We start from the raw sequence: 12445 nt of genomic DNA on the forward strand, positions 1-12445 counted from the left end.
AAGCTGTAGGTAACAAAGAAAAATTTATTCCTCAAGAAGTAGGTGAAGGAAAAATTCCTTTAAATATATCATCATTTATGGGGCAGATGCAAGAAGACCTGCTAGGGAGTCTGGGACTGCATGGTTTTGGCCACTCCGCCCAAAAAACAGAAAACACAGAAAAAAAATATCTGCTCGGATTGCATATTCTAGACTAGAGGCCAGCAAACCATTACCAGTGAACTAAACCTGGCCACCCACCTGTTTTTGTAAATATAATTTTATTGGAACACAGACAAACCCATTCATTAATATATTGTCTATGGCTGTTTTTGCACTAAAACAGCAGAGTTGAGTAATTGTCTCTGTCTATAAGAAGGACTGCTGGCACAGTGGTTGAAGTGTGTTATTGCTAACAGAAAGGTTGGTGGTTCAAAATCAATAGCAACTCTGTGAGAGAAAGATGTTGCTTCTGTAAAAGTTTCAGGCTAGAAACCCTATGAGGCAGCTCTACTCTCCTATAGGGTCACTATGCAATAAATTGATAAGATAGTAAAGGGATTATTATTTGTTTGTTTGCTTTTTTTTAAAGACTATGTGGCTGTAAAGTCTAAAATATTTATCACCTGGCTGTTTACAGAAAAAGTTTTGTCAACCCCTGTTAAAGACAAAATGAGAAAAAACAAATATTAGAAAAAAATAAACCTTCATACTTTAAAGTTCAGAATTATTCTCTACAATACTTTTGTAAATAAAGACTTGTATAAATAAAAGGACACCATTTCATGTAGTAGATCAACAACAATGACAATATGTATACATAATCCTGCCACATTGCCTCTGAAAATAGGAGAAGGTGAAAGCATTTCATTTTCTAAGAAAGGCATTGCTGCATTAAAGAAAAGGGGCAGGGAGATGTCTCCCCCCACATCAAAAAGATGAGTTTTATTATTTATCCATGTCAGATTCTTGAAATTTGTACTTATTCTTGGTTCCCTTTTTGTGAAGACATTGCTTCATTCAATTTCATAAATCACACTAGGAAAATACAGTCAAGAAAAAGCCTTGCATTATGGACTCATTCAATTAAACATTCTGGAGGGCATGATTGCTTTAGGCCTGAGAATAGAACAGCATCTCAGTAGAAATTAAAAACATAAAGGAATGTGTTCAGGTAATTGCTTATTAAATTTTCAAACCCCGATGACAATAACAAGTTTAAATTGATTGCTCAATATGTTTAAACTAGATGATACTGAATGTACAACCAAGCTACACCAGTGAGGCCTAACAGTAAACCTTATTGAATAGTTAAGTACAGCAATACCTTTTTGCCTCTGGGAGCTTGGAAATAATTCAATAAGGCCAGCTGAGATAGTGCAAATTAATTTGGTTAGTAGCAAGTGCAACTGTTTCTACTTTGTAGTGATCCCTTAGCTAGGAAGGTTTTCAAATCAGCTGTGAGCCATAGCAATAGGAAACAAAGACACTAATATTTATGCCTCTAGAGTCCACTTTCAATGTCGTTTATTGTCCTCACTCAGAAATCTCTTCTAGTACTCCCTTTCTTCACCTCAACACTCACCCATACATTGAAAGTCTACAACAGTTTAAATCTGTAATGAATTTGTCTGAACTTCTGAAATGTCTAATCAGCATACATGTTACCTTTAGCAGGGGAAATTTAAGTCATTATTAGTAATAGTTCTATAAATACTCCTATTATCTTGCATTTAGGGAATGTATTTTCTTTTAGGTACTAAAAGAACTCTTTCAACATTAATACAAGACAACCTCATTTAACTCAATGTTTTAAAATTAGGACTCTTCCATAATCAGATTTTTGTTATAGGTTCAATATGCTCTCTAATTTGTAAGTTTTAAATAATACTAAATTAAAAAAAATTAAAATGCTGGTTTGGGTGAAAGTTTACAGAGCAAATTGTTGTTGTTGTTGTTAGGTGCCATCGAGTCGTTTCCGACTCATAGCGACCCCACGCACAGCAGAATGAAACACTGCCCGATCCTGCACCAGCTCCATGATCCTTGCTATACTTGAGCCTATCATCCCAGACACCCTGTCAATCCATCTCATTGAAGGCCTTCCCCTCTTTCGTCGACCCTCCACCCTACCAAACATGACATCCTTCTCCAGGGAATGGTCCCTTCTGACAACATGACCAAAGTAGGTGAGACGAAGGCTGGCCATTCTCGCTTTCAAAGAGCATTTCAGGTGTACTTCCTCCAGGACAGATCTGTTAGTTCTTTTAGCAGTCCCTGGTACTTTCAGCATTCTTTGCCAGCACCACAACTCAAAAGCATCAACTCTTCTTCGGTCTCCCTTATTCATTGTCCAGCTCTCACATGCATACGAGGCAATTGGAAATATCATGGCTTGTGTCAGCCGCACTTTAGTCCTCAAGGAGACATCCTTACTCCTCAGCACTTGAAACAGTTCCTTTGCGATTGACCTTCTCAGTGCTACATGTTGTCTAATGTCCTGACTGCTGCTTCCATTGGCATCAATAGTAGAACCAAGCAACGTGAATTTTCTGACCACCTCAATCTTCTCTCCATTGATTGTGATGCTGCTCATTGGTCCAGTTGTGAGGATTTTTGTTTTCTTTATATTGAGACATAATCCATGCTGCAGACTCTATTCTTCAACCTTCATCAGTAAGTGCCTCAAGTTATCCTCACTTTCAGCAAGCAAAGTTGTATCATCTGCGTATCTCAGGTTGTTAATGATTCTTCCTCCAATCTTGATGTCATGTTTTTTTTTTCATATAGTCCAGCTTCTAGTATTATTTGCTCAACATGTAGATTGAATAAGTGTGGGGAAAGGATACAACCCTGGTGCACTCCCTTCTTGATTTTAAACCATGTAGTGTCTCCTTGTTCCATTCGAATGACAGCCTCCTGGTCAAGGTACACGTTCCTCATGAGTACAATCAAGTGTTCAGGAATTTCCATTCTTCTCAATGTTACCCATAATTTGTCATGATCTACACAATCAAATGCCTTTGCATAGTCAATAAACACAAGTAAACAGAGCAAATTAGTTTTCCATTAAACGATTCATACACATTTTGTTTTGTAACATTAGTTGCAATTCCATCAGTGTAACAACATTCTTTTCCCTGTCTGTGTTCCTGTCTAGTCTTCTTTCTTTTCTCCTATTTCTGACTTCTGAGCTTTGTTTTGGGGAAAATGCTGCCTTTTTTGTCTCATTGTTTTGAGGAGTACATTCCACACAATTGTTATTGTTTACTTTCCAGGCCTGTTTGGCCGAAAGATTATAGCTGGGGTGTGTGTTCAGTTCCAGGTTTAAAGGGTGGGTGTTTAAGGGCCACAGTCTTGGGAGTTCCACCAGTCCTGGGGGTTCTACCAGTAAGACTGGTCTTTTCATGGTTTTGATTTTTTTTTTTCCTTGCATTTTTCTCTCACTCTGCCTGTGACAGTCTGTGGTCCTGATAAGAACGGTTTCTTGTGGTACCATCTGGTTCTTCTAGGCTCAGGGTAGTATAAACTGTGGTTAACACGACCCATTTAGTCCTTTGGATTAATTGTTTCTTGAATGTTAGATTTTCTTCACTCTTCTTTTCTCTGAATGGGGAGAGAACAATGGTTGCAGCTTAGCTGGCTACTCACTAGATTTTGAGACCCCAGTTGCTACTCACCTCACTAGGATGTAGAACATTTTCTTTGTGAACTATGTTATATCAATTGACTTAGATGTTCCCCAAGCCTCTGGTCCTAAGCCTTTAAGCCCAGTGATTTATTCCCTGCAGTGTTTGGTTGTGACTAAGAAATTTTCATAAGTTTACCCTTGTTTGCTCTACTATATACATGGATATTTTTATAGCACATACCAATAACATATGTAAAATATCCTCAGCAAAACCTATATATGCTCACAAGTGTAGTCTTGTTTGCCTTCTCATACCTGTTCAGCTTGCATATCTATGTATCTACCCATAGATTATTGTTCATTATCACTGTTACTGCAGGACTATGTATGCAATATTTACTTTTGTTGTCTATAACTTGTGTGTCTCTCAGTGTCTTCCTCTGCCTTGGTCATATTGTTCTGACCTTCCCCTTATTACACATATTGTTTCCCTTCATCTAAGTATCCACTCTCTAGTTAATGATTTTCCCTCTCCTCCCCTCTCATTCCTAGTAACCATCAAAGATTTTTTTCTTTCTAAGTGTAAACATTTTGTTGACTTTTATTATAGTGGTTTCATACAATATTTGTATTTTGTGATTCACTTCTTTTACTCAGCAAAATGTCCTCCAGGATCATCCATGTTGTTGTTGTTGTTATGTGCCGTCGAGTCAAACCCGACTCATAGCGACCCCTCCTTGGGTTTCCGAGGCAGTATCACTATGGAAGTAGGATTGCCCAACCTTCCTTCCGAGGAGTGGCTGGTGGGCTTGAACCGCCAGCCGTCTGGTTAGCAGGCAAGTGTCTTAGCCACTATGCTACCAGAGCTCCCATATTAAGAGGTGTTTCCTGGTTTTTCATTATTCTTTCATAGAATGGTAAAATGTTAATATTTCATTTTGACACTTAGGTAACTTCTTACACCACTTCTACCTTTAGCTATATTACTATCTAGTATTTAATGATGTACAGAGTGGTGATCTAGGACAATTGATCAAATATGAAAACAATACTTAAGTTACATTAATTACAACCTGTAAACTCAGAGAACTAAAATAATATACTTTCAACATAAACTGAAATGGTAGTAGATCATATATATGTATAAATGAGAAAAATCAGTGATCTAGAGCATCCCACTCTCTTTGGTTAAGCTGGAACCAAGTACCTTGAACTTTTTCATATCTTTTTTACAGCTGGAGAAACTGTAAATTGATGTGATATATAGAAAAGGTTGCTCTGTGCATAGCCTCTGTGATGAGAAAGTCTATTGCACACATTTGGAGTCTCTTAAAAACTGAAGAGTGAAAACATATCAAAGGAAAAAGGAACAAGAATAAGAGTAGGCTGGAGAATAGTTGTAGGGACAAAAGGAAAATAGAAAAGTAATAGTTGATCTAAATTGGAGAATTGCAATACATACAAAACTTCTGAAAAGAGTTTGAAATCAAAACTGGCCCTGTTGGGATTCTCTTTTATGATCCAGGACCTGTCTGTGACCACCTAGGAGTTCAAAATTCTTAAGGATCAAATTCTCCCAGGTGAAAAGCTTCCTTGCTTTGTCATCTTTCTTGTAGATATTTTCTGGAAGTTCTAAAATAATTGGTGAGTTCATCTGATTTTTACTTTCACCCATGAATCACTATAATGATCCTCTACAGACATCTGTTGCACATTGTTATTAATCAGAGAGGCAAGCTATGTTGTAGCAAACAACTCCTAAAATCTAAGAGACAAATTTATAACTTTGTTTTTTCTCTCAGTACTAGCACAGGTCTTCTAGTGACTCTACTTCATGTGATCTTTGCTCCAGGACCCAGATCTTATCTGGATGTTTTTTGAACATGACAGCAGAGGGAAAGAAAATAGTGAACTGTACTCTATGTCTTACAGGTTTCTCCTGCAAAAATGTCATTTCTTCTCACATTTTACTGACCACAGCATAATAACCACACTAAAATAAAACAAAGTTGTTAGGTACAATATTCTCACATGCTTTGGGAAAGCAGAAATATGTGATGGATGGTACAATTGCTTCTCCTATATACATATTACATATAAGATACTGGGAGGAGATATCTGCTTTTGAAGGGATGATCATTTATGTAAGCAAGAATGGCCAGACTTTGTTTCTCATACTTTGGTCATGTTATCAAAAAAAAAAAATTTTTTTAAAAAAAGCAAACTTACTGCCATGAAGTCAGATCAGACTCATAGCGACCCCTCTTTGGATTTCGGAGGTGGTATCATGGTCATGTTATCTGGAGAAATCAATCCCTGGAGAAGGATATCATGTTTGGTAAAGTAGATGGTCAGTGAAAAAGAGGAAGATCTTCAATGAGATGTGGTAATTCAGTTTGTGTGTCAACTTGACTAGGCCTGGTTGAATGGGTATGTGGCTGGATGTAGTATTCCCCATAATGAGAGTGGTAATCTACTCCATGGTGGAATCTACTGTGAGCAGCTCAGTAGCTGCCTTTGGGTATATGGTCTGCTTCCTGTATGTAAGCAGCAGCTTTGGAAATCATCTCTAGCTAATGGCACACTTGGACCCTGCATGTAGCCTTGTCGTTGTTCAGCATCCTGCCATGCACTGCTGACCTTGAGACTTACAGTGGACTTAAATTAATGGCCTGTTGTGTGGTTTGGTAACATCAGGACTGTGCCTTTTTACTTGTCAACCTTGGGGCTTCTCAGCCTCAGCAGCCAGCAGCTGTCTTAGTGAAGAAATACCTCTGGCTCCAGTGAACCGGGAGCAGGAGGTAGAGCTGGACCCCAAGGTTGAGGGACTTTCACCCAGCCCCTAGAGCCTGGTATTTTGAACTTGGACTTAAAGCCTCCATACTGTAAGAAAATAAACTCCTGTTTGTTAAGGTCATCCTATTTGTGGTGCATTCTTGTCAGAGTGCCACTAGGTAACCAGAACAGATGGATTGACACAGCGGCTGTAACAATGGTCTCAAGCATAGCAATGATTGTGAAGATGACACAGGATTGGCCAGTATTTCCATCTGTTACACATAAGGTCAGTATGAGTCAAAACTGACTTGACAGCACCTAATAGCAATCACAAAAGCTGATGGAATTTTTATATGTACACATGCAATGTAGCCGAATTTTGGTGAGCTAGGGACCAAACTGAACTGACTGGAAGAGATCCATATTTGTGCCCATTCCAAAGAAGGGTAATCCCACAGAATGTGGAAATTATAGAACAATATCATTAATATTGCACACAAGTAAGATCTGATTGAAGATAATTCAGAAACGTTTGCAGCAGTATATTGACAGAGAACTTCCAGAGGTGCAAGCTGGAGTCAGAAGAGGACGTGGAACAAGGGATATCATAGCTGTTGTCAGATGGATCTTGGCTCAAGGCAAAGAATACCAGAAAGATGTTTACTTGTGTTTTATTGACTATGCAAAGGCGTTTGATTGTGTGGATCATGACAAATTATGGACAACATTGAGAAGAATGGAATTCCCAAGCACTTGATTGTACTTGTGAGGAATCTGTACCTTGACCAGGAGGCTGTCATTCAAACAGAACAAGGGGACACTACACGGTTTAAAATCAAGAAGGGAGTGCATCAGGGTTGTGTCCTTTCTCCACACTTATTCAATCTATATGCTGAGCAAATAATTCAAGAAGCTGGATTATATGAAGAAAAACATGGTATCAGGATTGGAGGAAGAATCATTAACAACCTGAGATATGCAGACGATACAACTTTGCTTGCTGAAAGTGAGAATGACTTAAGGCACCTACTGATGAAAGTTGAAGAATACAGTCTGCAGTATGGATTACGTCTCAATATAAAGAAAACAAAAATCCTCACAACTGGACCAATGAGCAGCATCACAATAAATGGAGAGAAGATTGAGGTTGTCAAAGAATTCACGTTGCTTGGTTCTACAATCGTTGCCAACGGAAGCAGCATTCAGGACATTAGACGACATGTAGCATTGGGAAAGTCAATTGTGAAGGAACTGTTTCAAGTGCTGAGGAGCAAGGATATCTCCTTGAGGACTAAGGTGTGCCTGACACAAGCCATGATATTTCCAATCACCTCGTATGCATGTGAGAGCTGGACAATGAATAAGGAAGACTGAAGAAGAGTTGATGCTTTTGAGTTGTGGTGCTGGCGGAGAATGCTGAAAGTACCATGGACTGCTAAAAGAACTAACAGATCTTTCCTGGAGGAAGTGCATCCAGAATGCTCCTTGGAAGCAAGAATGGCCAGACTTTGTCTCACCTATTTTGGTCATGTTGTCAGAAGGGACCATTCCCTGGAGAAGGATGTCATGCTTGGTAGGGTGGAGGGTCGACGAAAGAGGGGGAGGCCTTCAACGAGATGGATTGACATGGTGGCTGGGATGATGGGCTCAAGTATAGCAGGGATTGTGGGGCTGGCGCGGGATCCGGCAGTGTTTCGTTCTGCTGTGCATGGGGTCGCTATGAGTCGGAAACGACTCAATGGCACTTAACAACAACAACAACAGGGACATATCAAAGAAGTCATGAGGAAGAGGTCCTATATAATGTGATTAGGGTTTGAACACTGGCTCCCCCACTTAATTGGTTGTTGATTCCAATTCATAGTCCTCCCATGTGACAAAGTAGAACTTCCACATAAGGTGTCCCAGGCTGTAATCTTTATGGAAAAAGATTGCCAGGTCTTTTCTCTTTCAGAGATGCTGAGTGGGTTTGAACTGTTGAAGGTGGACCCAACATGGTTCCCTGCCTGGTACGTGATAAGGCCAAATTAGTTTACAGAGCACTTGTAGTGTACTGCTTAAAGTACTTGACTGCTAACCAGAAGGCTGGCAGTTCAAAGCCAGCAGCCACTCCTCAGAAGGGAGGTTGGGCAATCTACTTCTGTAGTGATACTCCCTCTGAAACCCAAGGAGGGGTCACTATGAGTCGGGTCCGATTCCACGGCACATAACAACAACAACAGTTTACACGCACCGAGTATTTGAGAGGAGAAAAAGATTATTTATTTCAAAGTAACAATGCAAGGAGACAAAATTACCCAAACCTGTCTCCTCAAGTAGAGGCTGGGATACAGTTTTTGTAAAGTTCAAGAGAGGGGCTTATACATATTCATAAAAATTTCAGGAATTTGAGCATGAATTAGCTGGAGATTGGCTGAGGCTTCTTTTGCCTGGGTTTAAAGAGACTATTTTTTAAAGCAGTGCACTTGTGTGGGGATGAGTTGCACCACCTTCCTGTCATCAGCTGGTGTGGACTTGGGCAAAGGGGAAGATGTCAGTTCCTAGTAATTTTGTTCCCATTTGCCTCACTGCACACGTCCTTGGGCCAAAATTTATTTCAAGTTGGTATTGGTTGTTTTCTGAAAAACAAATTTAAGGAAACTCATTAACATACTTATTCACCTGTTTCCAACTAGGGTGGGGGATAACAATGGAGAGGATTGAGGAATTGAGCTTCAATTCAGCTCAGCTCTTAAGGAACCAGTTTATCATGTCTGCTTATCTGTCTCCAACTCAGATGGGGATAACAATAGACAGGATGGGGATTGAGCTTTGATTCTACTGGCTTCAATCCCCCCTTTGAGTGGTTACTCTTCCACATTCTTGGAGAATGGGACAACAACTCATTCTACTTCCTACTACTCAGGGCAAAGTGGGTGGAACTCAGAAATTCTTGGCTAATAGTCTCTTGCGGTTTAGACAGCTCTCAGAATCTTGTGGCCACAGTCAGAGGAGAAGAGATGCCTGTAGAGCAGACTGTCATTTTGGGTGCTTGAAGATAGATAAGCAGTTAGACAGACATTGAATATAACAACAAGATTATCAATGATAACATAGGGAGCATCTCAGCCACCCTAATTTGGGTACCCAAGAAGTGAGCCAAGAAAAGTCTACCCCAAAGGTGGGAGTTAATTGATATCGTATAGTCTCCGTCTTGTCACAATTGCAATTTATGAATGGTGTTATGGGTAGCCTGTTGATCTTGTTCTATTTGTCCTGATGCATTAACTATTGAACAACAGGTGGCATTGATGCATATACATACCCTCCATGTGCTATCAATGTAAGATCCAGGGCTGCCCTATTCTGAAGCACAACAGTCTGGACTGAGTTTATTTCACTTTGGAGTGCAGAATTTATATCAGAAATAGAGTTTGCTACTGACTCTAGAGAAACAGAAACATTCTGAATGAATTGGTATAAAGATGAAGGTCATCATAATTTTTTCCAATGCCTATCATAGGAATTAAAATTCATTGGATTTTTTTCCCAAGCACTCCAATTCAGATTAGGAGGGATACGTCGGTGTTAGTAGCTAGGTCAAGGAGAATGACAAACTTCTTCTAATGGCAGGAAATGTGCTCCCTCTTCTCAGACCCATCCTAGAATGCAGATGCCTTCATGATTAGCTGGCCAAGTTTTAAAAGCAGTATGCTCATGTAACCAATATAACCCCACATAGTGGAGGGAATAAGAAGTCGGAGCAAACTGAAAAATAGCCCTAGCAATGCTCTGCTTAGTCAAAGTAATATCCATACTATTAGACATAATCTTAACCTGGGTCTCATATTTTATAATGGCACCAACTTCATTAATCCAGATATGGTTCAAGATATGAAAGATATATGTGGAAATGGTTCCCTACTGAAGGTGTTGGCCTAGAAGGGGTCCAGTGTATACATAAAATTGCCAAAGTTTGAGATCTTAATACATTTTATTTTATCACAGTGGAACTTTCATTAGAATTAATTATATTGACCCTTTCATTCCCAGCCCAGTATTCTAAATGTACAGGAATGGTGATGATAGGTAAACCCTGTGCTCCATGTGAAGGAGAGTGGGAACACACCCAACAGTTATTAGCCCAAGGCATATGGTTTAATAGGGTTTGTTGGAGTTTTATGAGAGTGTTAGACTCCTATCCTCCTTCCCCACAGGGTATAGGTAAAACAATCATTGAGCTGATTAAAATCACATTCATGTTTTAACCTTGAACAGGTTTCCTTTTAAACAAAACCTTAAGATTCTCGATGGGTTCACAATTATATCCCACTGCATGTTGCTGGGAACTCTCAGTATTCAGTTGGTCAGGTTCTTTTGAGTCTCCCTGACCTGCAAGGCTACTCCCTGCAGAACAAAATTTAGTTATAGGTTGGGCACGGTCTTCAGTGTAGTTTGGTGTTATTCTCAATTGGGTGTGATGTGTCCAAGGGTGGAATCCCTTCAGTTTGGCTGAAGAATGTGTTGTCAGCAATACTTCATAGGGCCCTGTCCATTTGGCTGGAACTGGCTCTGGGGAGTCCAGTCATTCTACTCATTAAGCAGGACCCAATTGCCTGGACAGAAGCTATGAAGGGGAGCATCTGTAGGGTACAACAACCCACTGGAAGCAAACTGTAAGCAGTATTTAATGTTGCAGACAAAGTTTGCACATGTTTTAAAATATCCAATTCCTTAACAATTCTAAGGTCTCCCTTTCTTGCATAACTGGCGTGCCACACTCTAGAAAATGGTTTTGCATATAATATTTCATATGAGCTTAACTTAAGTCTGCTTCTGAGGGCAACTCAGACCCGCAACAGGGCAAGAGATAAAAGATTCATCCAAGGTAAGTTGGTCTCTTGGCACATCTTAGCCAGTGTCTTCTTAAGAGTGTGGTTCATCTTCTCAGTCTTCCCTGTTGATTAGGGTCTCCAAGAGGAATGCAACGTTCACTTAATACCTAATAGTTCTGTTACATGTTGGCTTATTTGGGGTACAAATGCTCCCCCATTGTCACTTTGAATTGAGACTGGTAAGCCAAATTGGGGAATAACTTCTTCTAATAGGGCTTTACTCTCTTCTGCTTTTTTTGTGCAGCAGGGAAAGGCTTCTACCCATCCAGTGAAAGTGTCCACAAATACTAACAGCTACTTGATTGTTCCAGAGGCTGTAGGCATAACACTGAAATCTACCTGACAGTCTTCACACAGGCCTACTCCTCTTGGTTGAACTCCTTTTACCATTGAAGGTAGGTCACACTTTGGATTGTTCTAGGTACAGATCACATAGCCTTATGTCAACTTTTGGATGGTTTTATATAGATATGATCCTGAAATAAATTTATGCAGCCAGGCATACAAGGCATCTATTCCTAAAGGGTGCTGGTATGGGCTGTTAAAATAACATCATACATTATGTGTGCAGGAATTAAGATTACTCCTTCTTTGTTATGGATCCACTTATTTTTAGTTTGGTCTTGTTTGAAACCCCATTTATCTGGTCAGGTTAAATCATCTTCTGAATACCCAGGATCTAAGTCACTGAGGTTTAGAACATGGATTAGTACAGCCACCATCCACCATTGTTATAGGAGATTTGGTTTTGGCCACATGTTTGGCAGCAGTATCTGCAGGGTGATTGCCTTTATCTATTAAGGAATCTCCTTTTTGATGTCTTGGCAACGCATTATTGCCACTTCCATAGGCTGGTTGACAGCTTCTAATAATCTGAGTATTTCTTCTGCATACTTAATTTCTTTTCCTCCTGAATTCAATAGGCCTCATTCTTTCCATATAGAACCATGAGCATGAAGTATAGAAAAAGAGTAATGTGAATCAGTAAATATATTCATTTGTTGTTCTGTACATAATTCTGGGACCTGAGTGAGAGCAACTAATTCTGCCTTTTGTGTTGAAGTTCCTTGGGATAGGACCTCAGCCTCTTTAGTCTCATATAAAGTCACTACAGCATATCCTGCCTTGAGGATGCTGTTTTTTACAAAGCTACTTCCATCAACAAGCAGTTCCAAATCTGGAT

The sequence above is a fragment of the Orycteropus afer genome, unplaced genomic scaffold (assembly GCF_000298275.1).
Source record: "Orycteropus afer afer isolate SDZICR_OR568_19922 unplaced genomic scaffold, OryAfe1.0 scaffold00629, whole genome shotgun sequence".
NCBI lineage: Eukaryota > Metazoa > Chordata > Mammalia > Tubulidentata > Orycteropodidae > Orycteropus > Orycteropus afer.